Raw genomic sequence first — 27,726 nt, forward strand, 5'->3', positions numbered from 1 at the left:
ATTTCCTGAAGCATTCAATAAGATCTTGACTCTAATTGTGCCACTCTTTTGAGGTACAGTCAACAGAAATCACAGAGTTCAAGAAATTACAGAATTCTTACTGATAGCGTCTGCATGGCCTAGTCTGTGGGAATCTATCATCAAAACATTCATCTTGCCTTCTAACTGTAAGCCATTGCAAATGTTTTGCTGAAACTGAGAAAACTAACTTAGATTTCTAATCTTTTTCCATAAAGCTTCTTCTCAAAGAAATGCAATATTCTCAACAAGGAAAATGTCACCTAATATAAACTCCACTTAGGAAACCGAAGTTCATTATACATCTAAAATGAGACTGTATCATATTATACAGAGTATGCCAACATTATGTCCACAGATGACTAGGTAGGCAATTAAATATGAAAGCTAGCTGAATAAACAGAGGCATTAATTTTTGGCAGTCTAGATCACAGCTAAAAATGTCTTTTTTTCTGATGTGTGAAATTATTTTCATACGTATGTATAATATAGATCAGTGTACATGCATTTTTTTGCATTACCAGACTAATGGTACATGGCAATATAATGTAAGACAACTTCTTGTATTTCTGTTGTATATCCTCTTAACCGAGCTTTTCCAAATATAAACTCACATTATATGGAAATAGACAGTTAACTGACTTTACCATTATATGTTTAATTTGATGGTGCTTAGGGCTTACATTTAAAATCTTTCCCAGTGAATGAATGCATTTCATAAACTTAAATGCGCTCTAGGACATTACTGTATTGTAAATCGTATTTTCTTTCACAAAAGTCTATTAAAAAACTGTGAATCTGCTCTGCCATTGACATTTAGGGATAATGAGTGAAAATCTTGCATTAGTAACTGTGTGAGTGGGAGCTATGTGTGTAAATGCTCGACACATCTCAGGAGTCAGTACCTTAAATCCTTTATGAGAAAATTTGCTTTTATAATAGCTATAGTTTATTGAACTTTCCTTACAATACTGAATTATTCATTCAGTCCATTTATCAAATCTTTTAGAATTTTTAGGAATTGAACAAAACTCTCCACACACTCTCTCATATTCCTTTTAGAACAGATGATTTACAAATCTAAAGTCTTGGTGTGAAATGCACAGAAAGCTCTGAAGGGAGTGTTTATATTCCAGCAAGGCTAATGTAGACATTTATCATTGCAACAGATAAGTTACAAGTACTTATTTATTGTTCAGAAATATTGGAAGCCCTATGATTTAATTGGTTGTATCTCAAAAGACTGGGAGAATCAGAGACATGGTATTAACACTTTCAGAGCTGATTTGTGTCAGTACAGATATAAACAAAAAATTCCTCTTGATTTGTTATGAATGTGCAGTTGTACTGTACATCAGTTCACTGCTTTATCCTGAGAAGGGTGTGAATTGAAGCTGTGATGGTTGGAGTGGACATAGATTTGCTGTAGAGAGTGACACAGACAAAGTTTTTCATCAGCGGCCTCTTCTAATGCAAACATGTTTTTCTTTTATCTCTAGGTGTTTCTAAGGTTCCTGGGATTTTGTAGTTTTCTAAGGTGCCTGGAAGCTAGTTGAAAGCTGAAAAATTTGCAAAAAACCTCTTGCCAGTAAAGTCTTATTCATGTATGCTGTGTTTAGGTTGTTTATACATGGTGTGAATGTTTGCATGTCTGTGATGGATGAACTTAGGTAGATAAAGCTAATTGAACAGTATAGAACTGTTGTGTTGAAAAATTTAATTTTGCCTCTTTCAGATAGTACCAAAATGTATTTCCTTGACAAATGACTACAACTGTGATGGTTTGGTACATAAAGCTCTTACCACATTTCAGTCTTTAATGGATGCTGCATCTCAGTTCTCTGAATGCTACAACACTCAGCATTTGAGAATACTTGTCGTATTTTGCTCTTTTGGCTAGTATGCTTATCTAATTGACAAGCAAATTCAACCAACCGTAATCATTTAACTGGGCAATATTTGGGTCAATAAGAGCAGAGAAACCACTCCATAAAAGCAGCAGTAAAGTTACAAGCGGTACAGGTACAAGCGACCTCAGAAATTAGATATCTTTTGAAGTTTTCATATAATCTTCTTGAATACTATGGCTATCTACATTACTAGACCTGAGCATTACAGATCACAAAGAACTGAGGGAATTCAAAGAAATGAAAGTAACTTAGGATGAAACAATGTTGAAAAGAATAAATCAGCATACATGGAATAATAGGTTGAAGATGATGTATAGATATGGAACTTCCAAGCCAATCACTGCTCCGAATCAGGTGCAAATACAGCTTTAGACAAGTTTTAAGTGAACTACAGAGGACTGACCTTTCTTACCACAACACCTTTCATTTGGCACACTTCACCGATGCAGTTACTAGTCTGAGAGCCATCTCCCTTCATGTCTGAATCTTCCTCTTTCTCCTTTCTCCCCTCCTCCCCTCCAGCCCCCACCCCCAGAAAACTGTTACTGACATCAAGGTATGCTCGTCCCTTTTTTCCACCGTTTTGTAGTCTGTAAGCAGCCATTGTGTTTTCAAAACTAATCTTCTTTCTATTTATATATCAATAAAAAAAAAAGCCTAGACTGCAGCATTTCACTAAACAACTTCAGGGATTTGAAAAAGAAAACAAGCCTATTTCACTTCAAAATGTCAAGATTCAATTCACCCTACCATGCTATTCAGCACACACAAAGAAGGGATAAAATATATCCCAAAGTGTAGTGAGTGACTACCAACCAAAAAATGTCACATTTAGGTAGACAGCTACTGATAAACCTCTGGGAAGAACCGGAAGAAGTGGGTACTAACGACAACAATTATATACATACACACCCCCAGAGGGGGAGAAAAAAAAGTGATAATTAAGACTGTAATCTGTGTATCTAGAATAAATATTAACTGACACTAAAGCAACAGAAATGAGTTCACTATTGTCTCTGTTAGTCATCCACAACACAGCAACAGCTTTTGTCTATGTTCTGTTCCTACAAAAATAGCAATGGCAGTTTAAATAAGTAGAGAGACTGTTTGAAGATTTTTGAAGGGTTTTTTTTCCCTCTCTTTTCTTCTATCTTGGAAGAGTGCCTCTATTCTAAAGAGATGATTGCAAAATAATCTGAGGAGGATACTTTTAACTTCAATACCAGCCACTAGAATTCCTCTGTGTCTTTTTTCTCCAATTTTCCTGACAGTATGTTTACTAAGAACAAATTCATAGACATAAGCCAAGAAAGAATAAATCACTCCTAGATACATAATGAAGGTTGGGCTTGAAAGCACCATTTTTAACAGTCTGCAAGGAACTAAACATGGAAGGACTGCCTTTCAGCCATTAAAGGCATGTTCTACGTAATTTGGAATACTTAATTAGCTGCTTATTTATCACATCAACAATGCTAACAGAAACCTCTGCTGCTTTTATGCAAAGATATTTTGATCGCACAACGTGTTTTCAGTACATATACTGTACCACTCAGGGATCTATTCTATTCTTGCTTGCATTGTGTTGTAATGACTTCAGGCAGTTCAAAGGAGTAATCTAAATACTGCAAAGCACACACCGAGATGCACGATTATTTTCTGCTGTCAAAACATCTACCTTTTACTCAGCTTTAGATTAGCACAAGATTGTATGTACAGCCAGGAGAAACAGAAGAGACTATCTGGAAGAAGGCTGCATGTCAGGTAAATTAACAAAGATGGAATCAGTGCAACTTGCTTCAATTAACCAGTTATGCTTTATTCTCCTCACCACTGTGAAATCTTGTTTACGTAAAGACCTGGGGCTTCATGAACAGCGATAATAGCCCCTGAGAATGCAGGGATCAAAGGACTACATTGCCAACCAGCATACCATGCAACCTCTTGGTCTCCTAGCTAGCAACTAATATGCATACTATGCATTGCTAAAAGGCAGTGATGGTAAGATCGTGTACTTTCTTCTATTAAACTCCACCATCCCCTCTCCAGTGCTTTTGTCCTCAAGGTCCCCAGTTCACCCTCATTTCCCAGTTTTCCAATATATTTATAATGCTTGCTAACTCATCAGTAAACTTCATTAGCACACTTGTATTTTTTTTTGGTGACATGATGAGTAATGGCAAATCATAAAAGATCAGCCTTTAGACTGACACAAAAAACTCCTATGTCAAAAAGGTTTTGCCACTGATATAAGCAACCATTGCCACCTCTCCCCTGATCACTTTCTTATGTGTACTACAATTTCTGTAATAATTGCTATCTGACTTAGTTTAACTAATACACATCCAAACAGCATTGCAACTTTTGTTTTACTGATTTCCAGACAGACTGACCAGCTACATTCCTGCTGTGTATAAGATTGTTTATATTACACAAAACTATCTTATTAATTTGCCATGACCTACCTTGGTAAATCTATTTTCATATGATCCTATTTACATTTAATATAATTTCCAAATTATTTTCTTCAAGAAATGTTCTAAAGCCTTGAATAATAGTAAGATTATCTGAGACAACAGTTGCCCATGTAGTTTTTTCTTGAAGAAGGGCACTACACTCAATATTCTCCAGTCAAACAGAACCACTGACTCAATAGCTCTATTAAAGATTTTTGCTAGCGGACTGTCATTTCATCTGACAGTTCTCTCGGAATTTGAGAAGGTACATCACTTGCTTCCTCCAGCTTGGGTACATCATGAGTTTTGAGTTTTGCTTCCCCATTACAGGGGTAATTTCCATTTCTATACCTTTATTCATGTCAGTCATTCTTCCTGACAGGCATTTATCCCCACGTTAACCTTGATCATGAGATAGAAACATAGTCTTAGTTCAAAAAACCCCTTCAATATGGAGACCAGGAAGAAACAGCCTAAGAAGGGTAAATCATGAACAGAGAACAGGTATTATGTTGAGAGGCTCAAATAGTTATACTCACACTTCTGATGATTTGCTTGGTGAGTTATGTAATAACACACTAAAGGATATTATTTTTGAAGAATACTAATTGTGTTGATTCTGTGGTTTCAATCATCCCTTGGTCTGAGCACTGCTAAGAAGCAAAGAAAATATATTTCCACTGGTGCTCTGATGCAAAATATCACATTCTCCTGCTCCAGAGAGGCACAGAAAGCCTGACTTGTCTCAGGACATGCAGAAAAGTTTTGGCAGAGCCATAAATTTTAACACAGCCTTGGGACTCAACTGGAAAAGAATCCTTTCTTCCTATTCTAAGTCCTATGATTTGGTACAATGTTATACACTCCTAATATCAAGAATTTCTGGTAAAAGCTGAGAGCACATTAAACGGAAATGACAGAGAAGGTATTATTTAATGCAAAATTATTATCAGCCATCGATATGATGCAGCCTTAAATAAGGAAAATCCAATTCTAGGCTGTAACATGACAGACACTTCCAGAGATAGAGTATTACTGCCAGGGAATGAAGTGCTGCCAAGACCTCATTCAGACTCCTCCAGATTGTCAAAAAAATTAACTCAAATTGAATCAGATACAATGAAGGGCTTCTGCGTTATCTTGAATGGAGACCTTGTTTAACAGAAGAGAATTTTCAAAAAGCACAAATGAGGACATGAGTTCCACACAGGACACGTACAGGTATGCAGATGGACACATGAAGACCACCTATTGCTAGGAAGAACTATGTCTGCCTTTGACAACTAGTAGCTTGGACATAAAAAGATCCACATAAATTAGAGGCTAATGCTAGCACAAGAAAAACTGTTATTAACTACATGTGCTGGAAGTAGTCAATTATGGACCAAAGTAGTCAACATATGGACCAACCTTGAAAAAAAAGAGGAAGCTTTAATGTAAGTATAAATTTATGAAAGTAATGTTATGACATTATTACTGAGAAAGTGATTAGATGTGATAAGTCTTCTAGTCTGAGGATCCTACATTCTTAGAAATTCATGTGCTGTGATAATCAAAACAGTAGGGGCAAAATTTTCATGCATGACACTGCACATGTGGTTTTGTATTGATTTATGCAACTTGTCAAAGTAAGATATTCATATCAAGATGGAAGGTGCAATTTTCTGTATACAAAATTTTGGTTGCTGGATAAACTGTATGTTTATCTGCTGGAATTGGAATGGGGACCACTATTTGGCTATTAAGCAACCATGCAAATCTGGTGTATTTTAACTTAAGTTTTTATACTCTTACAAGTGGTTTTTTTTGACAGATCTGTTAGAAAAGAAAACCACCCAAGATGAGCCAAACCCTGCTACCATGTAACTAATAAAAACAGTCAACAAAAGTACAAAGAAGGTAGAGAATAGATAACATGCTAAACCTTTAGTTTGTGACTTACATTTTACTCATTATCAACAAATTTTACAGCTGGATTAAATTAAAACTAGAAACTAAGTGAAGAGTGTTTGGGTTAAATGGAGCTCACCATCTTGATTAAGTGGAGTATCTTTACGAAGCAAGGGCAGATGCTACTTATAGTTCTACCCTGTTACTTGCCTTGTCTGATTTATTCCAAACAGACTTGTACTAAGAACTCAGTGAGTACAACTCTCTCTGACAGATTTGAGTAGAAACATGGCTGATTTGTAGACAGACATGCAGTGCTAAACACAGTAGCAGACATAAACAAGGCATGAGTTGAGAAATGCCAATAATGTCTGAATTCAGTTCAGTTTGCTGCATAAGGAGATACTTTAATGTGGTACATCATTGGACATGTTACGTATCCCTGCATCTTATAAATGGCTTGCCTGAAAGGTCAGGACAATTGTCTCTACTCTTAGAATAGATCATATTCTATCATATTAGAATATGATCTAGTATATTATTATTTTTTTTAAAAAAATCTTTCTTCCTCATTAAGTGCCTAAGACTCAGAATGCAGATTTACAGTCATCCCTGACTTTTAGTGCTCTCTTGCAATGCTGCTGTCTGAGTGAGTGAAGGGAGTATTTGGTGATTTAGTAATACTGTAAAATGGAAATCCCAAACTGAATCCATCTGTAAAGGAAAAGAGTGAAGCTCAAAAATGTGCTTATCAAAGCTGAATCTTTGGTGTTTGGTTCTACTTTCAGAGTGTTGTACTGAAGGGCTAAAGTGGATTTGGGATGTGTACAAACATGTGATTTAGGCCTTTCATTACTAAAGGGCTATTTTTTTCCAGGAATCAAGGAGAAAGTTCTCTTACTCCTCATGAGTAGACTGGGAGGATGTTAGAAACAGAACAGACTTGTATTTCCATTGTCTTTGCAGTGGACAAAGAGAATCACAGCTAAGGCTGCTAGTAAAGGCTTTAACTCTAAGATACCTCACAACAGTTGGATCAATTCGTTCTGGCTGTATTTTTCTGCTTTAGCAGTGGAAAAGAGTCATAAAATTGACTTAACCGGGTGGTTAAGTCTGGTTATTAGTTGTTTTGAATCTCCAAAGTATCCCAAAGCAGTTGAAATGTACTAATGAATCTGGCCTTTGCAGTTTTGTTTTATCTTTAATAGCAACATTGTAATGAGGTTCTCCAATGTTTAAGGTATATTCATTTCTAACCTCAAGTCTGTCTTAAGGTCTTTTTGGGGAAATTTGAATGTTGAATTGGATTTTGAGATTTTCAAAAAATAAAACCACTCAAATAAAATGAAAGTTCTCCTATGAAGTCTTTTTTCTCCAGTAAAGTTACACAGTCCTTATTTTAAAGAGTTAATATGTGCATAAGGTATCTTATTTTTTCGATTTATTATTTTCAGCTTTTTCACCCCTTTACACCACCAGTAGTAGCAAGCAGCTATTTCTTATGGATTCTGCAATTTAACATTGAATAAAATATTAAGTGCTGGATTATGAATTCTGGGGGCTCAGGTATAAATAAAATGGAAAATGGGTTCTTATATGTGTAATTAAAGAGATAGTAAAAAATATCCCTTATTAGATGATTTATTTAAAATGTAACTTGAGTTATGTATTTTATTTTAAATACTGCAACTTTTAAAGGTCAGTGCACATTGGTCTTTAATAAGTTTATAGCAACTGGGTGCAAACTGCAGAGGCAGGTCAAGATGCAGGAAATCTGCAGCACAGTCTGGATGACGGACCCTGAAAACATCTTGTGAGATGTCTGCTTACATAATGTATTGCCATGCAAGGGTCATTTGCAAATTAAAAGCATAAAAGTGCTGATGCTTCTCAAAACTGTATTAGCAGAATCACAAGACAGCATGTGGCCCGATTAATCTTATGAACTCGGCATTAACATATTACTAGCTCACAATGTAGATGACACATTTATGAGCATATCAACATCCAACACAGAGTAAAATATGCCCTGGAGTACCTCTGAGTGTAATTTTCTTCTACAAATAAAAACAAAGTTTTCAGAGTGATGGCCAGTAGCACTTTCAGGCTCAACAAGAAATAATGTGGTCATATTATTATCGGTTGCCACAAATGGTTGCTCCAAAATTCTATCTCCAGTTTCAGATTAAGTCTATCATTACAAAGCTTAAAAAAGGGAATGTATACACAAGGATTTATTTTCTATACAATCCCCTCTCAAGGCATACTGAATTCAACACTTATCATGTACACATGTGTTGCTATTTTAGCATGCAGCAAGTCAGGGGGCAAGAGTGGAACATCTTGGATTTATTTCTCTGTGCTGGTGGTATGTAGTTAAACACTGAAGGAAAGCATGCCAATATATCTATGTACTACTTAAATGGTCATTATGCTCTGAAATAAAACAAAACAATAAAAACATCTTGCCTGCCATGGCTGGGTTGTGTGATTTCTAATGTTCCCTATGGGACTGTACTGTCCAATATTACTTTCTGACTTTATTGTGGGTGTAACTGAAATATTGAGAAGATGGGTAACAGTATCAAATTAAAGGCTGATCAGGAACAAAATTTATGAGTCTGGGATCTTAGATCATGCTTGATATAATCTTGACCCAATGTTCTTAATACATCTCAATACATAGATGCAATAGATTTTTCCTGCTCCATTAATTCTGGTAAAATAGCTTTCACTATTTTCTGATTCAAAGAGACAGCCTCTACGCACAATGTGTCCGCTTTGGGAGTGGGTCACTGTAAAGTCAGCATTCAGCCTGCCTTTGAGCACAGACCCACTTGATGAGTTTCCAGGCCCATAGATACAAAAGGCCCCAAGATCTACCCAACAATATTCAGTAGGTCTGACAATGAACATGCCGAACATACTGCTTTGCATGTACAAACTAACTGTGATGTAGTGCACTTATTGCATTGGGAACAATCACACTCAGCATTTCCAGAAACATTTAGGCAGCCCAACTAGCCATGAGATAAATCCATCAGTGTCAGAGGGTCTGCTGCAATGCAGAGCTGGAAAATTCTGTCTTGCCCTTACTCTAGTTTAACAGTAAATGCCCATACAGTATCTATCAGGCACTTCCATTTAGAGCTGATACCAACTACAGATAAAACAAGAGACTTGGAAGCAGTTTTTGAGCCCTGGTTCCTTGTGCGTACCTTGAAACTGTACTGAATTGCATCAGTCTAATTCCTTTCACCCTTCATGACCTGGTTTTCATAGAAAGGAAACATGGAATGATGGGTCCAGGACCGCATAGTGCATGCTCCTTCAAATTAGCTTACATATCACCAGTGTGGTTTATTCTGGAGGAGAGCACTGACTCAGGATACAACCAGCCCAGAAGGTGGGGATCCAAAGATATTCTTTACAGCACACTTTCACAAAAGCATCCTTGAACACATATAGAGGTCTTGCTGTATAATTGCAACACAAATCATAGATTTTTCACATTTCATTTACTGAAAAAGCTTCATGTAACTCATCTGTAAACCAATGACATAGTTCACCATCTAATAAACTAAACAGAAAAAGTAAAGGTTGAAGGTACTGTTTAAAAGGGATAAGCTTCAAAAAAATCAGGTATCTGAAAAGCAATTCAAATTATTTGGAAGGTCATTCAGAATGACAAAAAGTTGGTGAAGTTACTTCCTGCTTTTTCTATTTCTAAATATCTTAGGATGTTCTGCTTAAAAAATACATATCACAGCTGCTCCTACCTTCTGTCTTCACGATTTACTGTGCCAGATTCTAAATGCCTGTGATTACTCTATCAAAGGCATTTCTGAGTACACAGGACATTTTGTTAGAACAGACCCAGTGACTTCAGTGATATGATGGAGGGATGGGTGCCATTAGACCAGATACACAAGGTCCCTTTCAACATGAATTATTCTGCAAGTCTGTGTCTGCTTATCTATTGATACTTCTGATGTCCAGAATAGCCCAAAAGGCTAAAAGCAAATGAAGAATTATAAAAAGGCTTATCAGGAGCTTCACCGTTCCTCTCTAGAGGGCTGGATATATGGTAGGAATTTGTACATAGCTGGTACCTCAGTCCTAGGGGAGAAAAATACTCAGGAAAAATATCCACTTGCCTTTCTATTACCTACAAACACCCTACTAAGAAACTCTCTCTCATTCTGACTGTGATCAAGCGAAATATTTTTAATGTAGTCAAAACCGAGTAGGCATGTTACTAAGGATTTTTTTTCCTTCAAAAATGGGACCTTTGTCTACCAGCATTGATAATGCATTCAAGTACATGCAATACAAAGACACTGACTGGGCAGAAAGAAATAGACTGACTCTTTCTTTTAGCACCTATGTCAAAATGAAATGTGGACTTGAAAAGAAGCAACAGCATGACTAGCCTGGGGTCCTTTGTTGCTCAAATATTATAAATGAGATAAAGCAATTTGATTACAGTCACATTCTCACTGCATCACTGTAAGTACATGCCATTAACACAGTAGTGTAGGAAGAGTCCTATCTCCACAAAATAAGCATTTTAAATAAAGTACCCAAAGGTTCTGCAGTGGACTGGAGTTTCACAATGAGCCTCATCAGAGGGAAGTGTCGGGTAGGTATCAGCTGCAACAGTCCTCCTTCTTGCCTATGCTACTGTCAGACTGAGTAGGCAAGAAAAAATTCCTCTGCTACAATCTCAGCAAATAAACAATGTCTAATAAATAACCATTGCAACTTTAGAGAAGTGAAGAAGTTCTTGTTCATATATTTTTTCCATCCTATTATGACCTTGTAGTTCATAGCAGAACCGACAGAAAGCATCCTACTCTTTGCTTTGTTACTTGGTAATAGGACAGGTGTTGACTGTGGTACTACATAAGTTTATGAAACATGACAAATTGATTTATTTTGGAGTTCTCTTCCTTTTGTTATACATCTGCTGACATTCAACCCCACAATAAAATACTGTATTAAAAATTCAGTTTCCACTTGGCTGACAGAAAAATACAAACATATTTGATGTGAAAATACCATTTACGCAACTGTTTTTTGAACAATTAACTGTTTTCTAAGCAACAGAAAAAATAATCTTTGTGAAAACACACTGCAGCCTTAGCATATCACCAAGTACTGTGAATGTCTGCAAAGTAAAGTGAGGTGTTTAGCAAACAAAAAGGATAAGGAATGAGGACTAAGTATAGCTGGAAGATGAGATACAGCCACCTGACTTTAGAAATAGCCTTTTAACTGCCAACTGTGTAATGAGAGTAAATATCAGGCAAACATGAATCCACTGACAGTTATTGAGAGAAAAATAGTTGGTGTCAAAACAAACCAGTACTACAAAATTGCTACGGTAGACTGCTTTTCTTAATAACTTGTTTTAGCTGGATTCAGCTTTTCTGCAATTTAACATGTCTCTTCAGAAAGATGGTCTGTTTCTTTGCTAAAACTAACCTACTGAAGAGCTGGCTGAATGTGAGGTTCATTTGCAGTTCTGATTTGTTTATCTTAGATCTGTTTGGCATAATTGCATATGTGAGAGTAATCATTAGATGCCTGAAATAGTGCTGCATCTATTTGAATGGAGCAAAAAGGAAGAACCTTCATAAATAATAGTAAGGTACAGTATTGACAGTCAAGAATTCTCTGTCCCTGGAGTCAATGCTCTTGTATTTGGATGAAGATTGAGCACTGAATATAAGAACTGCAGCATGTGCAAGCCACACATACATTAAAAATGAACAGCTGAAGGCTAAGGGACACATTTGGCTCAAACATTTTTTAATGTGAATAGCAGACTGAGATACAGAATGCTGCTTCTAGATTCACCTCTGATGTTCTTTATGAAGCGTCATTCTTTTTAAAATCCTCAATGGAATTTGTTCCAGAAATTCAGTATTTTATACTGCTACATCAACTTAATTTCTAGAAGCTGATTCATCTATCACACTTTTAACCTTATTATCATGGGTAACTAAATAATGTTATCAAAAATGCATTTTCTGAAAATGAACATCATCTTCAACTGCAGGATCACTAAAAGGACTATAGTACAGTTCTCTCTGATTTTTTTATGGTTGTGTTGTTATTTACATCAGAACTACTCATCCTTCTCACTCCTCATGTCATTTGCCACCTGAAAATGTCATAAGAATATGGTTTTGCACCACTATTGTTCCACATAAACATGAAAATGCCACTTCCTTTAGCATTCTACATGCTGCCCAGAAATAAAAAAAATAGATTTAGAGGCCTGGTTCAGTATAGAGTATCAGTATTCACATGCACATTTCTGGCAGAATTTGCTGCAAAATTATGGGTTGGTTTAATGCTATGGAATAGAAAAATGGCAGCTGCTGCTGCTACAATAAAGGGCAGCAAAAATTCCAGCTGTGAATATGCAATCCCTCTTTCAGTGGGATACAAAAGGTGGTATTTCCTATGACTAAATGCAATGTGCAACTTTGGCTTGTTTCTCTCTAATCTCATTTTCAGCTACTTAACTTTCTTCAGGATTGAAAAAAATAGATGCTCAATGCACCACTCCCACAAACAAAAGTATCTATGGAATAATTAATGAAAGCTGTGTAATTTCTTTTTTTCTATTTGTGAATCAGCCCGTAATTTCAATCTCTTCTGATTTCTGTATAAACATCTATTTTTAGCTTCAGAGATGAAAAGCTGACAGGCTTGGTAAAGAGACATTCAAAAGAAATAAGGCACAGGAAAATGTTAATAGCTATTAGATATAAACGTAAAAATGCCATCTGTATATAAACTCCAAGATGCATATACGAAGAAAAAAATGCAGCTGACATGTTTAAATGTCTGTATTTCACTGGTAAATTAGCTACTGTAGGAAATTTTCCAGTATTAGTAATAAAAGAGATGACAGTGTCTTGTAGTAGAGCTGACTAGATGGTGAAGGAAACCTAACACTCCTGTTCCCTTAGATTTGCAAAGGCAGAACGTAATAACAGAATGTCTTGCTGCATTATGTTACAGACTAAAACACCAAGAGCTGCAACTTCAAATTTGGGCCATCTTGAAGCTTCTGTGGACCTCTGCCACCTGTTTCTCCAAAGCTTTTTATGCCATATGGAAAAAGAGGAACTTACATTATCACAGCAAGCCACAACAGGTTACACGTCTCAAGTTCCTGCTGTACCCATCTCCACTTCAGCAGTACTAGATGGGTGACTGCCTGGCACAATGTAGTGACAAGGTGTGTGGGTATCGGGTCAAATCGGAGAAGGATACCAGTTACTTCTCCTCCCACAGCATATCTTTGGTGCTCTATCACCAAGAATTACAGTTCAAGTGATACCAGTGAATTGTTTCTCTGGTCAAATGGACACTCGAAGCTGTTGTTCTGTGAGGGGAAATCTGTCAGCATCTGAGGCACTGTCAGCTGAAGATTTTCAATGCTTTTCCTTGTACTGAAAGTACTACCTCAGTCTCACAGATATTTTCTTCCTCTGGTTTGCATCCTGGGACATTTATTTGTCTTAGCTGTTCCCTTTCGGAACACATTTATTCCTTGACAAAAGCATACAGCTGTCTCCCAGCCCATGGCTAAGCCGAGGAACCCAGAAGTGCTCCTTAGCCCCTGCAGCTAGGTGCATGCCCTGACTTCATCCTGACTCTCAGGTGACACTGAGAATGATCATGCCAAAGCCCTGGGGGTTTGATTTCCTGGCAGATCCAACTTAACCAACATACTCAAGAAACTAGCACGTATGGTAGTGTCCACCTGTCAGGTGGACATCAGTACATGGAGGCCACATGCTCTTCTACAATAAAATTTCATAGCTTGTCACATCATCTTAAACCCACAAAAAGCCCATTTCAGAATGGGAGAGTGAACATAACCCACATGGCATTACTTCTACAATAACCCTTAATAATGATGTTATTAGAGAAAATCACAGGACTAAATTAACCCCCTTAATTTTGAAAGCTGGTGTACATGGATTATCATCAAAATGTTGGCAACTAGATGTTAGCAAGACTTCACTCAAAAAAGTCAAATTCTCTTCTTCAAAGCTTGATAAAAAGCCACAGCTCAGAATCAACAAATGGAAAAGACTCAAAGGAGGCACATATTTATTAATTCTTGGGACAAAAAACTGAGGAGGTTTATTGTGCAGTGCACATGTACATGCATACCTACAGAGATTGAGATTACAGCTTGCATAGAGGAACAGAGGTACAAAATACCTGACATTAGCACTCTGGCACTTCATTTCCTTCACTTCGGATACATCCTCAAATGATATAAAAATAGACTAGCATTACTTTCTGACGTGACTAAGGATCTTTAGTTTTGATCTACATACAACTGCATTAATAATAGATTAAGGGTTGCTATCAAAGCATGATCACATGCTCCAGAAGGAAGAAACTACAAAGTACAGCTGTCAAATCACTCTCACTAGCTAAAGCAAGGGCAAACTAACCATATCTGAACTTCTAGGACATTTGCTGATCTACACAACCTCTCTTTAACATATCGTTTCTGAGCAATGATTGCATGCATGACACACACTAGTATTCTCCTTCTCACTGACCTTGGACACACAAGGAAAGATTTTTTTAAAGGTGACAGTATCATTCATTCTAGGATGTAATGCAATAAAGCAACAGTCTGCAGAGAGTAGAAAGAACCATGGCATTAACATTTTGTTGGTTGATACTGAAGAAGTAGCATGTGACATAGTTTTATTTAGTATCTCAATACAATTTCTCAAGGATTGAGAAATTTCTCAGTATTGAGTGGATAATATCATATCAAAGTGCATAAACTCTGAGTAATCATTTAACTATTTCTTCCTCATAACTATATAACCCTCCTGAGTAAGCAATCTAGACTGTTTGGCCTGTAAATGTTTTTAAAATAGCTGCTTTGGTCTATTGTCTAGTAAGCACCTGACAGCAAATCAAGCAACAACAAGACATCCCATCGCTGTCTTTCCTCAGAAAGGCAAAGACATTCTGCCACAGCCCATTGTAATATCTGCAGACATTTTGCAACACCAAATAGAAACCAAGCACACTGAAGCTACTAAAATTACAACAAATAGCTAATACACATGGAGATCCCTTTTGTCACAAACAGACAAGATCTGCGTGAATATTTATGGAGAAGATCCCAACAGGAAAATCCTAGATCACAGGTACTGCGGAGGCTAATGAGATATGGGGAAGATGAGGACAGGCCAATTTAGCTTTGAACTTTTGGTAACTAATCAGTAATCACGAACCAGACAGTGACCTTTCCTGCTGTGTTTTCATTCCTGGTTAGTCACTCCAATATATATATGCATTTCTTGGCTCTCAGATAATAAGAGACAGAGCAATTTTTCATTCACAGCAGATGCATAAGTACCAAAACAAAAAAAAAAGTCACATCAAGTGACTTTTTATAGGGTTTCACAGCTTTTTGGGTCACTGCACTTCCTCACCCATATTAAAAGATTTTGAGAAAGAGAACTGATTTGACTATAAAAGTCTAGATTCTCCATGATTAGTCAAATGCAAGAGATATATTATGAAAATTCTACACTATAAATTTAGCCTAGATTTTCATTACACTCTGATGGGATACAGCAGGAAAAACAAGGCTTCCAAGAATGTCCACTAAAGGAAAATAAACCCAACATTAAAAAGGAGAATCGTGTGACCAGAATGTTAACCTGTTGTCAATATATTTAAACCACCAGGCAATAATGTAGTGATTGGAAACACCTACAAGAGATTAAGTAATATGGAAAACAGCACTGCTCAGATGAATCTGTTTACAACAAAACATGAAAACAGTGATAAATTCAATAGGATATTAATGGGATGTGTACTAGAACTGTAGTAGGAGGTATTTCTTGTGTTATTAAAAAGCAGTGTGAGTTAAAAGGAATGGGAAAAGAAGTTTTACTGTTTAGATCCTGTATTAAGGATGTGCATTCCTCTGTAAATAATCAGAATAGCAGTTATATTCAGAGTCCATAGCTGAAAGTGAAAGATGTGATTAACCAAGAGTAGCACTTCTTGGAGTGCTCATAGTGGACAGTAATTTTTTATTTATCACTGAGGTTAATTTCCCTTTCTAGGGTCACTAACTTGATCTTATTTGTTTGACTTACTGTTGACCTTCTTTAATCATAGCAAAAAATCTTTGTAAGTAATGCCTGCCTGAATGCAGCTAATTTAATCATTTGACCTTTTCCATCTTATTTTCACCTTACGGCTATCTGACTTCTAATCAGACAGCAAATGATTACACTCTAAGTGGTATAGTATGCTCAGTTATTTTATTTATGCATTTCTGAAAGTCACGAGATGCTAAACTATTGTATTATTCCATTTCACTGTTTTCATACCTTTACCAAGGAACCTACTACTGTGTATCTGGGCTTTAAGTAATGAATTTTTGGTTTTGTCAAAAGAGCAATTCACATGCACAAGAGTTCAAGCAGTAAAGCTCAGATGCTGATTACTCTTACTGTAGGAAAGGAAGCAGCTCTGCAGTCACTGAAGTGTCAAAGCAGCTAGTGTCAGTGAAAATACTTTACACCTCCCACGGTGCTTTTGCAAAGGCTACTCATAAGAGAACATGTGTTTCTGCAAGTATATGTGGCTTATCTTGCCTTAGCTGATGATATCTCCATCACTGATTTTCAGGTACTAATATTACAACAATGTATATTTTCAGGAAGTGCTGGCTTTCTATTTAGAAACACAAAGATCAAATTTTCTCAAATCCAAGTGATGATAAAGGAAGCATGAAGTACTCGGCCTCTCTGATTATCAGACCTCCAGTAGCCCTGATACCACTGCTTGGCAGCAGTTAACAGCAATAAAAATTTAATTAATGTGAAGAATATGGCACCCAAAGGTTTAAGAACTTTCATCAGCAAGTTGGTGGCAGAAACCAGACCTCTTGATTCCCATACTCTTTCCATAGCTTATATGGAAGCTTATTGAAAAAGCAATTGCTATTATTAGATTTTTATGCCAGGAAGAAGCCTACAGAAAAGAAGCAAACACTAGGATTTCTGAAAGGATGACTTCAGAGAACCACAAAGTTGTCATCCATTCTGGTGTGAAAAGTTTCGAAGAAGTTTTAAAATTACAAAACCTCTGGAAATTGTGGGGAAATTATAGCCCTACAAAGACAGACTTCCACTAAACAGCCAAGTTTTTTATCTGCCACCACAGGTCCATCACTAGCCAGTTAATTTCTCTTATACTGCATGGCAGCAGTCATGGTAATATTCAGAAGTAATCAAAACCTGCTTTAATCAGCTATTATTGGGATCTGAGAGAGGGTAATAATGTTTGTGGTGACTTTATTGCCTTGCCAGAAGTATATTTCTCAGTTTTAATAGCAAAATGTACAACTGGGCCACAGACAATTTTCAGAAGTCAGTATGTAGGACAGAAAAAATATCCCTTATGAAATCAAATCTACATTCTGTCCATGTATGCCTTGCAGCATTACATATTCATATGAAACACAGTAAACCAGCTAATTCATTACACAACACAAGACAGTGATTTATTAGTCCTTTGTTGTGCTGTGAGAAAATCTGGAGTCTCTTGAATTTTAGTCTCATGTAGTTAGGTTCTGCAGCATCCTAGCAATGCTGCCCAGTTAAAAGTAGCATCTGACCTCATGCAGAACACATTCCTCTATTCATCAGGCAGAGAAAAGATGGATCCCTATTCTTTAACCTTTAATTAGTACTTAGCTATATTATGCATGCTGAGGGCAAGATTAGCCATAAATGCTTCCAGGGGCACTGTACACTTACTAGTAACCTCTGCACGTAGAAAGTATGTATTTCAGCCAGAACCAGCAAGTGGAAAAATATGTAGCAGAGAAGGTTGGACAGCATATAATTAAACTCGCTTTGCATATTAGGTGAGCGACTAAAGTAGAAACCATTACTCTCTGCCTTCAAAGCAACTCCCAAGATCGTTGAAGGCAGAACCACAGAGTATATGTCTTGTGATACCAGGCAGATGCTGCATATGACCAGTGAAAAATAGGCTTTTTGCTATGGCAGGGCTGAGACATCCAAATATAGGACCAGATTCTGCAAGATGCTGAAGTCAATGGGAACTGAGGGCCATTCAGCACTAAATGAATTCACACAGCAGGATATCTGAATGGTCCTTGCTTTACATATTTTAGGCAATCAAATTTAAGTGGTTATGCTGAGTTTGTTTTACTCATTTGATGTTGGCTTTATCATCCCAAGATTTTAAAGCAGTGAAGCTTTCCACTGCCTAGTCAAATTACCAGATGTAAATATGACATTTTCTTTAAGGATATGATTTTAGGGAGCATGCTGATTTCATTACATTATATGGTGGGGGAAAAATATATTTATAATCTTAAAAATCTTATTTAATAAAAGCAATCATACACCAAACAACTAAAGCAATATGTTCTACTGAATCCTGTGTTTTTTTCATTCATTCTTACTGCACTTTGTAAGTCTGAATACATCATCATGAACTCATACTCACTAACTTAAGCTAAGAGCATTTTTTGAGAACAATACTTTCTGCTTCTAGCCTCCATGTCATTGAAAAATCAACTAATAACGATGCTTAGAAATTAATTTATTTCAGGTATGCTATAACAACCATAATCAGCTATAAATCCTTTGCCCTATTTGCATTTACTGAATTTGCCTTAATTATACTGCTGCCTAATTATGAAGCTCAGTCCAGAGGGGAACTCACAAGAAGCAATGATGCAGAAAGCAGAGGACAGTTTATTCCACTTCATGGATTTACAACTTTCTACTACTGCAAACCATTTGGAACAGACTCTATTTGTGAGGTCATTAACATGTAAACAGTGTCACACTGAAGACGCATGGCAATGACCTACCATGCTAATGAAAAGTGATATTGAGTTTACTAATTCAGATAAGGGTACACAGATTGCCTTTTCTCTAACACGCAAAGGCCTGTCACAGAAATAAATGCATAGTCCTTGTTGCAATTAATTTGATTCTTGTTCTTTTAAAGCTTTACTTGTAGATTTAATTAAAGCTTTCATGCAGCACACACTTTCAGGAAGTATCTATGTTTAATGGCTTTTTCTCCTAAATTAAAGAAACCAGTGAAAGTTATGATTCAAAGAACAACAGGCAATCATAAAATGAAAAGCTGTTCTTAATACAGTAAGCATTACCTTGTTTTCACATAAGTAAATACACAGTAATGTGGGTGTTGAAGTACGCTTCTTATATTTAACATTATATTGCAACTTCCATGGTGACATCACTTTCAATTGATTAAGATAATTTTTTTCTTTTTTGAATGTAAAATATCGCATGCTAAGTTTCAACCTGGAGATCAATATTTTTAAAGCCTCAGCAAAATAAATTTTTAGATAAGAAAAAAAGAGCAAATAAAAACTGCTTGCTGTTTTCCCATGAAAATAAAGAAACAATCCCCAATGTAAAAAATTCTTATGTAGACGTGTAACTCAGTCTTTCCTTAATTTATGTGTTAAATCTTCCTACAGAGTAAGTCTATCTAAGCAATAGGCCTTTAGTAAATATCAAGAAGGAGAAGAATTACAAAAAAAGATTGCACAATAACAGAAGGATATTCTGACATTCTCAGATTTGCCTCTTTCCCTTCTACAGGTTCTGAGGAGAGGGATGGTAGGATGTGGAGCAAGAACAAATGACTAGGCAGCCTGCGTTAAGTCTCAGGAGACAAAGCAGAGCATGGAGAATGAAAATGAGGCAATTTTAAGGAGATATTTTTCAGGACAGGACAGACAATATAGTATCAGGGGTGGGGGTGGAGGTGGGAGGAAAAGGAGCTAAAGGAAAGCAAGAGTCACTAAAATGAGGAGCAGAGGAAGAAGAGAAACCGATGAAAAAGGAAATGGTCAGTAGAATAAGAAGGCAGTTTTAAGAGCTGGGCATACATTTAGTGCTGAAAGAGAAAAAGAAGCTGGAAGAAGGACAACATTAGGATCTAAGGAATAAGTTAGATAAAATGCTTTGTGGACAGAAAACTGAACAAGACACTTCCATGAATGCACAGAACTCCTGTCTCAAAATAGGTTTACAGTGCTTTGGGTTCCAACAAAAGGCAAATGAAACTGCAGTAACCTATTCAGCAAAAAAATAAACCTATTCTTGCTTGGAGCCTGTAACAGGACTCCACACACAACCAATGTACCTTGTTCTCCTCTTCACATCCTTATGTGCTTCTCTTTTCTTAGTTTAGAATATCCTATATAATCTTAATCTGGAGAATATTAAAATGAAGACATGACTATTCCCTCTTCGGTAAGCAGAAAGTAAAGTTCTACCGCCAGTTACACCTGGATGTTAGAGCTAAGGCTCAGGGCCTTATTCTATGACATATCATAAACGTGACTTACTTTCTGTAATTCATCTGCTTTTGAAAATACACTGTAAACCATGAACCTAAGTCCCTTTGAAGGGACTGTTCTGTGGGCAATTGCCAAATAGGACCATAAAACTGCAAAGACATTCCATTATCCTAGCATGGTTTGGGTTGCAAGGGACCTTAGAGATCACTTAGTTCCAACCCCCTGCCATGGGCAGGGACACCTTCCACCAGACCAGGCTGCTCAAAGCCCCGTCCAACCTGGCCTTGAACACTGCCAGGGAGGGGGCAGCCACAGCTTCTCTGGGCAACCTGTTGCAGTGCCTCACCACCCTCACAGGAAAGAAATTCTTCCTTATACCTAATCTGAATCTACCTTCTTCCAGTTTAAACCCACTATCCCTCATCGTTATCACTACACTCCCTGAGACCTTTCCCATCTCTCCTGCTGCCCCCCTTTAAGTACTGCTGCTATAAGGTCTCCCCTGAGCCTTCTCTTCGCCAGGCTGAACAACCTCAACTCTCTCAGCCCATCCTCACAGGGGAGGTGCTACAGACACTGATCATCTTCATGGCCCTCCTCTGGACCTGCTCCAACAGGTCCATGTCCTTCTTATGCTGGAGGCCCCACAGGTGCACACACTACTCCAAGTGGGATCTCATGAGGGTGGAGTAGAGTGGGAGAATCATCTCTCTCAACATGCTGGCCACACTTATCTTGATGCAGCCCAAGATATGGTTGGCTTTCTGGGCTGCAAGCACACACTATAGCTAAAGAATAATTCAATACATATCTTTACGCAAACTAAAATCTATCTAGCTTACCTAAACCATTACTTGCTGCAGCCAATATGCACACATTATTATACCCAATATGAACATGTTGGCCAAATCCATACTGGAAGACCTACTTTTGGTTCCTGACCTCACCATGTAGGTGGAAAGCACACTATCACTTTGCAATGGGAGATGTGGAGTGGCATAATTGCTCTAAACCAGCTGATCCTCTCATTCCTGTACAACTGTGAAATGCATAGGCTGGCAAATGCTTTGCTTTATCTTTCCTTCAGGGAAGCCAGAGCTGTCTCTGGTAGCTCTAACTTGTGTCTTCATGATCAGAGGAATTGGGGAGTGAGAAAAAAGGACAGAACTTCCTCTCTCTGCAGATGAACTGGGTATAATTTAGATACCCTTAGACATTTGGTTCAATGTCTTACCGAGGGATCTCAGATCAAATGCAGAAGTGGTCCTGAGCTTCAGCTGCTAAACGGAAAAATAAACACGCTTCTTTACATTTATCAGCTCAGTACTCAAAGGAGCGGGTAGTTCATGGCACAAGCCCTACAAGACTCTGCTCTGCTCCAACTACTACTTCTTTTTATTTGGATCACTGCTGCTGTCTGCTTGGCACAGGAACTAAGTAACAGAATTAGGCAATACTTTTCTGACAGGCCTACAGATTTCTTTCTGTAGCATATACTAAAAATTACAGTCTAATAATAATAACAGCAGTGATAATAAAACCTTTCTTGCACACTTGTAAATGAAATAGACCCATTATTCTAATACCTATGATAAGTCTTGTAAAAGATTTTTTTGTAAGTACACAGCACAGTGCCTTCTTCTGTTTCCTTGCTTGATTAGTTTTTGTAAGGCTCAATTTCACAGCTGATGCAATCTTACTAGCTACATTTTGCATATGGGCTATTGCCCTGAAATTAGGAAGGAGCCTGATCAGATAGAATCCTTGCACAGACTCACAAATGAAGGCAGAGGACCGGAGTGACCAGGAGCGGCAGAAGAAAGCAACTGAGTTATGGTTTCTTATCCTTGCATGCCAGAGTTAGGAAGACAAGAGAGGAAGACAACAGAGTTGCAGAAAAACAATGACCAAGAAAAATGACAGAAAGAAAATTTGAAAATGAATGATTATTTTGGTCAGCTAGACACTATGAAAAGCAAATGGCCACTGTTCTTCCCTCCGGGGATCTGGCAGTCTAGACTTTAAGAGAGCTCGAGAAATACTGCAGATAAGAAAGGAAATGAAAAGGAGAAGAAGGAAAAGGAGCCAAGATTAGAACATTTTCATTGTGAAATTAAGAGTGAACACTGACAGATGCTGCCTTGAGGTAGATTATCATTAACCTGGCCATAACCCCTGTAGATAGGCTCAAGAAAGGTATTTCAGCCATGGGATTCAGGGTCAGAGAAGAGATTACAGATAAGAAGCTCAAACAAAAATATAATCAGTCAATAGAAGTTATTGCAATACGAACGACTACAACACCACCTCAGTGCCCTGTGCTGACATCACTCAACAGACTCAAACATCTTGTTACAGTTGTTCTTATCTGTATCACAGAAGTGATTAAGCCTGTGGTTTACTGGACCAAAGGACTCCTAGGCTACATTCACCATATGATTTCTTCCACCCATTTTTCTTTAAGCATTTTTATGATGCTTGTCCTTCTCATGTACAGGAGAGATACAATGCAACATTCACCTTATTCCTTGTAGTCCCATCTTTTGCAGACACCTTCTGTTATCAGTCCAATATTTGATTAAGCCATTTTGAAAACCAGCACTTCAATCTTTTAGAAAAAGTACAAGGGGCCTTTAGCAACAAAAATTAAAAAAATATTAAGTGAGTTTTGGTCTTTCTATGCACTATAGCTTCTTTACTGTTAAGACATTTACAGTCACACAAGTGTAATGGCAGGTTTGGGCTTTAGAGAAATTAAGTTTCCAGTGCCATTATCCATCTTGTACAATAAATACTAATACTGAAATAAGGAAAAACTCTTCTTTCTATTTGGATATTTAAAATTAAAGAATATGACGTCAGTTTTGAGCTATCTATGTATACAGAAATGCAATTTCAGAGTAAAAAAAATGCACAAATTATCCCTTTTTCCTGGGGGAAAAGTCTTAAACAAAGAGAATTAAAATGGTTCACCTTATACCCTCTTTGAAATTCTAATTCAACAATGATGGTAGATAATGACAAGATCTCAGTGTCTAGAATGACTGTTGTTACCAGTTACTGATTTCGGAACCAAATTTTTTGGGAAGCTACAAACAACGTCAACAGGCTAATTGAGGAATTAATTCAGTCCACAATTTTATAGAGAAGACAGTCCACCCTGGTAAACTGGTAACATTAACAGAATAAGATTCAATATGGGACAGCAATACAAATACTCAAATACAAAGGTAACTTCTTTAATACACATACCTGTCCCTATCCTCTGTTCCTCTCCCAAATGTATGCATTATGTCTCAGTGTTATATATAATAAAGCTAGACTTTCAGGCTTATCCTACAGGAGTATATGGAATCCAGAATTTCTAAAAACAATCTTAGTATTCAATTCAAATTCCTGTATATTAGTTTAGAAAAGCAAGACAAAGCTTTTGTTAACACGGAAGGAACCAAGACATCTCTAGACTGCATAAGCACTAAGTTTTCCTACAGTTACACTGATTCCCAAACTGAATGGCTTGTACCCTCATGAAACAAGCAGTGTGAACTGAAACTGCCCCTTTAAGGACAGAAAAATCTCCAAATCCTGGCTCATTACTGCTTGACACTGAGGAAGCAAGGACAGTAACTGAGTGTGATTGTGTGACCAGCATAGCAATCAATCACTTTTGATACTTCACCTCACTCTGTGTAGTAGCCATTTATTTTGAAAAACCCAAACTTGCAGCACATTAAAGGTTATGGTTTCTCACTCAACACATCTGGGCTAACATGGTTTTGAAAAGTCTGGGTAACTTCAGAAATTACTACGAGTTTCCTCCATGTAGATATTGGAAAAGTACCTTGGAGTGAGTATCTAAACATGTCCAGAAAAGATGAACTAAAGCAGAGCTATTTCTCCACATGAATGATCTGTTCTCTGTTGCACCTCAAGAAAGCTATTTCATATAGTCAGATAACTGTCCTGGGGGAATAATTCAGAAAGAGCTAATAAAATAAATTTTAAAAAATGGATTTACTTACTGGTGGTCTGAGTATTAAGGATTATTTACATTTTTTTTCTACAGAGAAATGGCTATAAAGCAATACAAACAGATCCGAAAGAATCAGGAGATACATATAATTAGAAAAAATAACGACTTTAGATAGATTTTAAAAAATGATGTGGTGTATTTTAATTAAAAATAAAATCCTAATTCTGAGATTGCTTAGTATCTCTGCATGAAAGCTAGATATCATACCTCTGTACTCAAAGCATATGGCACATAGCCCACAAATGTGTTTTTCAGCGATGGTAATTTAGTAAAACACCCTCCTTGCTATTTTGGGCACTGCATATTATCCAAAGATTTCAATATGTTGGCATTTTAGACTTTGCCAGATGCAACAAAACTCATGGGACATCCCCAAATCATTTAAGTCTAGCTTACATGACAATTACAGAAATCCATGTTTATTCTGGGTTATATGATTCTATGATACAAGTCTACGTAACTGTGCATATTTAAAGATTCAGAAGAGATCACAGGCATAGTCTAACAGATCAAGCACATCAAACAGTTCAAACACATTCATGTTTTTCTGTTCAGAGCTCTCCTCCATCTGCAAGATGTAAACTCATGAACTTTAGTTCCAGGGGCAGCTGCAGTTGAGAATACAGAGATGTTTCTAACCTCTCTCACTATTTTCAAATCACTACAGAAGTTTTAATTGTGATGACTGCATATTTCCTGGAATTATCCAGAAATCACTGCTAAGAGTTCTGTAACCACTGATTTTTTTGAAATTTGATGACTCTGATTATGAGGGTCATCTTGCAAATCTGCTAATCTTGAGATTTCTGCCATAAGCACTAGGTCAATCACAACAAGATTAGGGAAATGAGCCACAAATTAAATCTCTGTACAGAGCTCCAGAAGCCAGCACCAAAAATCTGCTAAGTGAAGCAAGAGACCTAGAGGTAACTAAACTGAGAACAGACTCCCAGGCTCCTGAGCATATCAGGCACACAAGAAAAGTGTATTTCAACTGGGCCTCAAACTATCAGATTCTCATGAAAAGAAGAATATGTTTTTATTGACATTTATATGAAAAAGCTCAATGTTTGTAGAATTAATTTCCTTGAGGGAGGAATTTTGTTCTCTCTGAGTCATATACAGAGTATCAGGCAATAGGACCTCTAGTCCTATACAGCCCATTTTAGTACTGTTTCAACATTGTATTAGGCTTTTGGATTGAGATTTCCATACTGAGGAGGTACCTGTGATGCACTTCTGTCCTAAGTCATCTAACTAGATGATCAGTGCGAGGACAGACAATATCACATTTCATACTATTAAAATCTCAACATGATTACTATTTTATAAGAATACAGGGCAATAATTGCGTCCTATTTTCCTACTTCACGTTTCAAAAGTTGAAAGGACTGTGCAGCACTGTCGTTGCATAAACACAATTTCAATAATAATAACATAGCATTTTGATATCAAGTTCAAACTAAGGGACAACAATAAAAGCTAGCTTCATAACTTCGAATTTCACCTGGATGTACATCCTATTCATAGCAATGTAATGAAGCCTTTTCTTGAAAGCAACTTGTAACAGCTACAATCTAACTATCTGACCCAGAACTTGGGGTAAATTGAATTCCTCAAACTCTCTATCAGGCGCCAGTGTCTCCAGTAAACTCAGATGGTCCAAGTACTCATTTTGTTTGTCTGATGCTTGAATTTGCATGACTCCAGCTATGTTAGCTCCTGACTAATGATTAATGATCTCCAAAGGCAGAATCTTTATCAAAATGAAAATCTCAAATATAAAAGTTAATGGCCATCAGTTAGCACAGTGGCACTGGTCATCCTCTGAACAGGCTTGTCTAGTTCATTTAACCGTAATTACACCACAAACTACTAATGTACTTTTCCTTCTCTGGCCAACGTCACAGGGGTTTTGCTTATCAGAAAATATGTCAGGAGAAAGTAGTCGTGCCAGTGCCGGCTACCATGCCGAGAACACCAGCCATTACAAGTGTCACTAATAACACCATCTCCATTATTCTTTTTTCCCACCTGGAATCAACTGCAAAGTCAAAAGACCTGCTGCAGAGTTAATGAGCACTATTAAATTTGCTCTAATCTTAAGAACAAAAGAACTCATACAGGACTAACTATGGCCAGACAAAAAAAAAAAACCCACCCAAACCTGCTGCCTGACTGAGGTGAAAGGTAAAAAATACAGAAAGCAGGAGTGGGAGGAAAGGCACTGACAGAGGCACTTAAGCCCATTAAAAAGAAGTATAATTCTCAATAGCAGTACTCAACTTCTTTTCTGTAACATCTCTTGACTGGATAACTAGTAAACACAAGATAAAATCAAAATAACTCTGCCAAATATGCACAGCTGTAGGTCCACCTCTGATGATTCATCAGCAGCTCTAGGCATCTGCCAATTTTTTCTTTTTTAATTTTAATTTAGGATGGATCTAGAAGTGGCAGAGATTGCAGTCTACTAGGGAAAAGGAGCCCACAGCACATAAGGAAAGCAGCACACAAGACAATAGTAACTATTTCAGTGCATAGATGCTTGCTTGGATGTTACAGCTTGCATTTACAATGACTAATCAGCAAATTTGAATATGATACTCAGTATAGAAGTGTAAATTAGCAATGGCAGAGTACTTCAAATTATGTTTCTCAAAATATAGAACATTTTATAATCCATAACAACTTCCTCAGCTAAAAATAAAACTGTAATGAATTCTGCATTTTTCTAAGATTTCCATCAATTTCAGTGAAATTATGTGGTGCATAAACAGGTGGAGAATTTGGTCCAAAATATTTCCTCCCATTGGGGGCCAATCTTGTCTGCTCTTTTCAGGGCTCTTACTTCCCTTCTTTTGCCAGACAGGAAGAAAAGCAATACAAGGTCAAAATCCCACAGTTTATTTTGAAAGAGTTAAGATACCCAAACTACAAAGTTACTAAATTTGTATTACATTAACAAAAAGACAGATCTTCTCTTGAAGCTGCTCTTTAGAGTATTCCAGATCA

At 37.1% G+C, this 27,726-nt stretch overlaps 1 protein-coding gene and 1 long non-coding RNA gene across 2 annotated transcripts in view; one reads left to right on the forward strand and one right to left on the reverse strand.

Moving 5' to 3' along the window:
• The window catches only part of PTPRM (protein tyrosine phosphatase, receptor type M), a 406,723-nt gene that overhangs the window by 133,187 nt on the left and 245,810 nt on the right, over positions 1 to 27,726 (reverse strand). The window lies entirely within an intron of this gene.
• LOC113476898 lies at positions 67 to 20,994 on the forward strand. The gene is made up of 3 exons (XR_003397802.1): positions 67 to 76; positions 15,477 to 15,483; positions 20,853 to 20,994. It is a non-coding gene; the product is annotated as an uncharacterized LOC113476898 (long non-coding RNA).

The sequence above is a fragment of the Athene cunicularia genome (assembly GCF_003259725.1).
Source record: "Athene cunicularia isolate RWA chromosome 2 unlocalized genomic scaffold, athCun1 chr2_part1, whole genome shotgun sequence".
NCBI classification, from domain to species: Eukaryota; Metazoa; Chordata; class Aves; order Strigiformes; family Strigidae; genus Athene; species Athene cunicularia.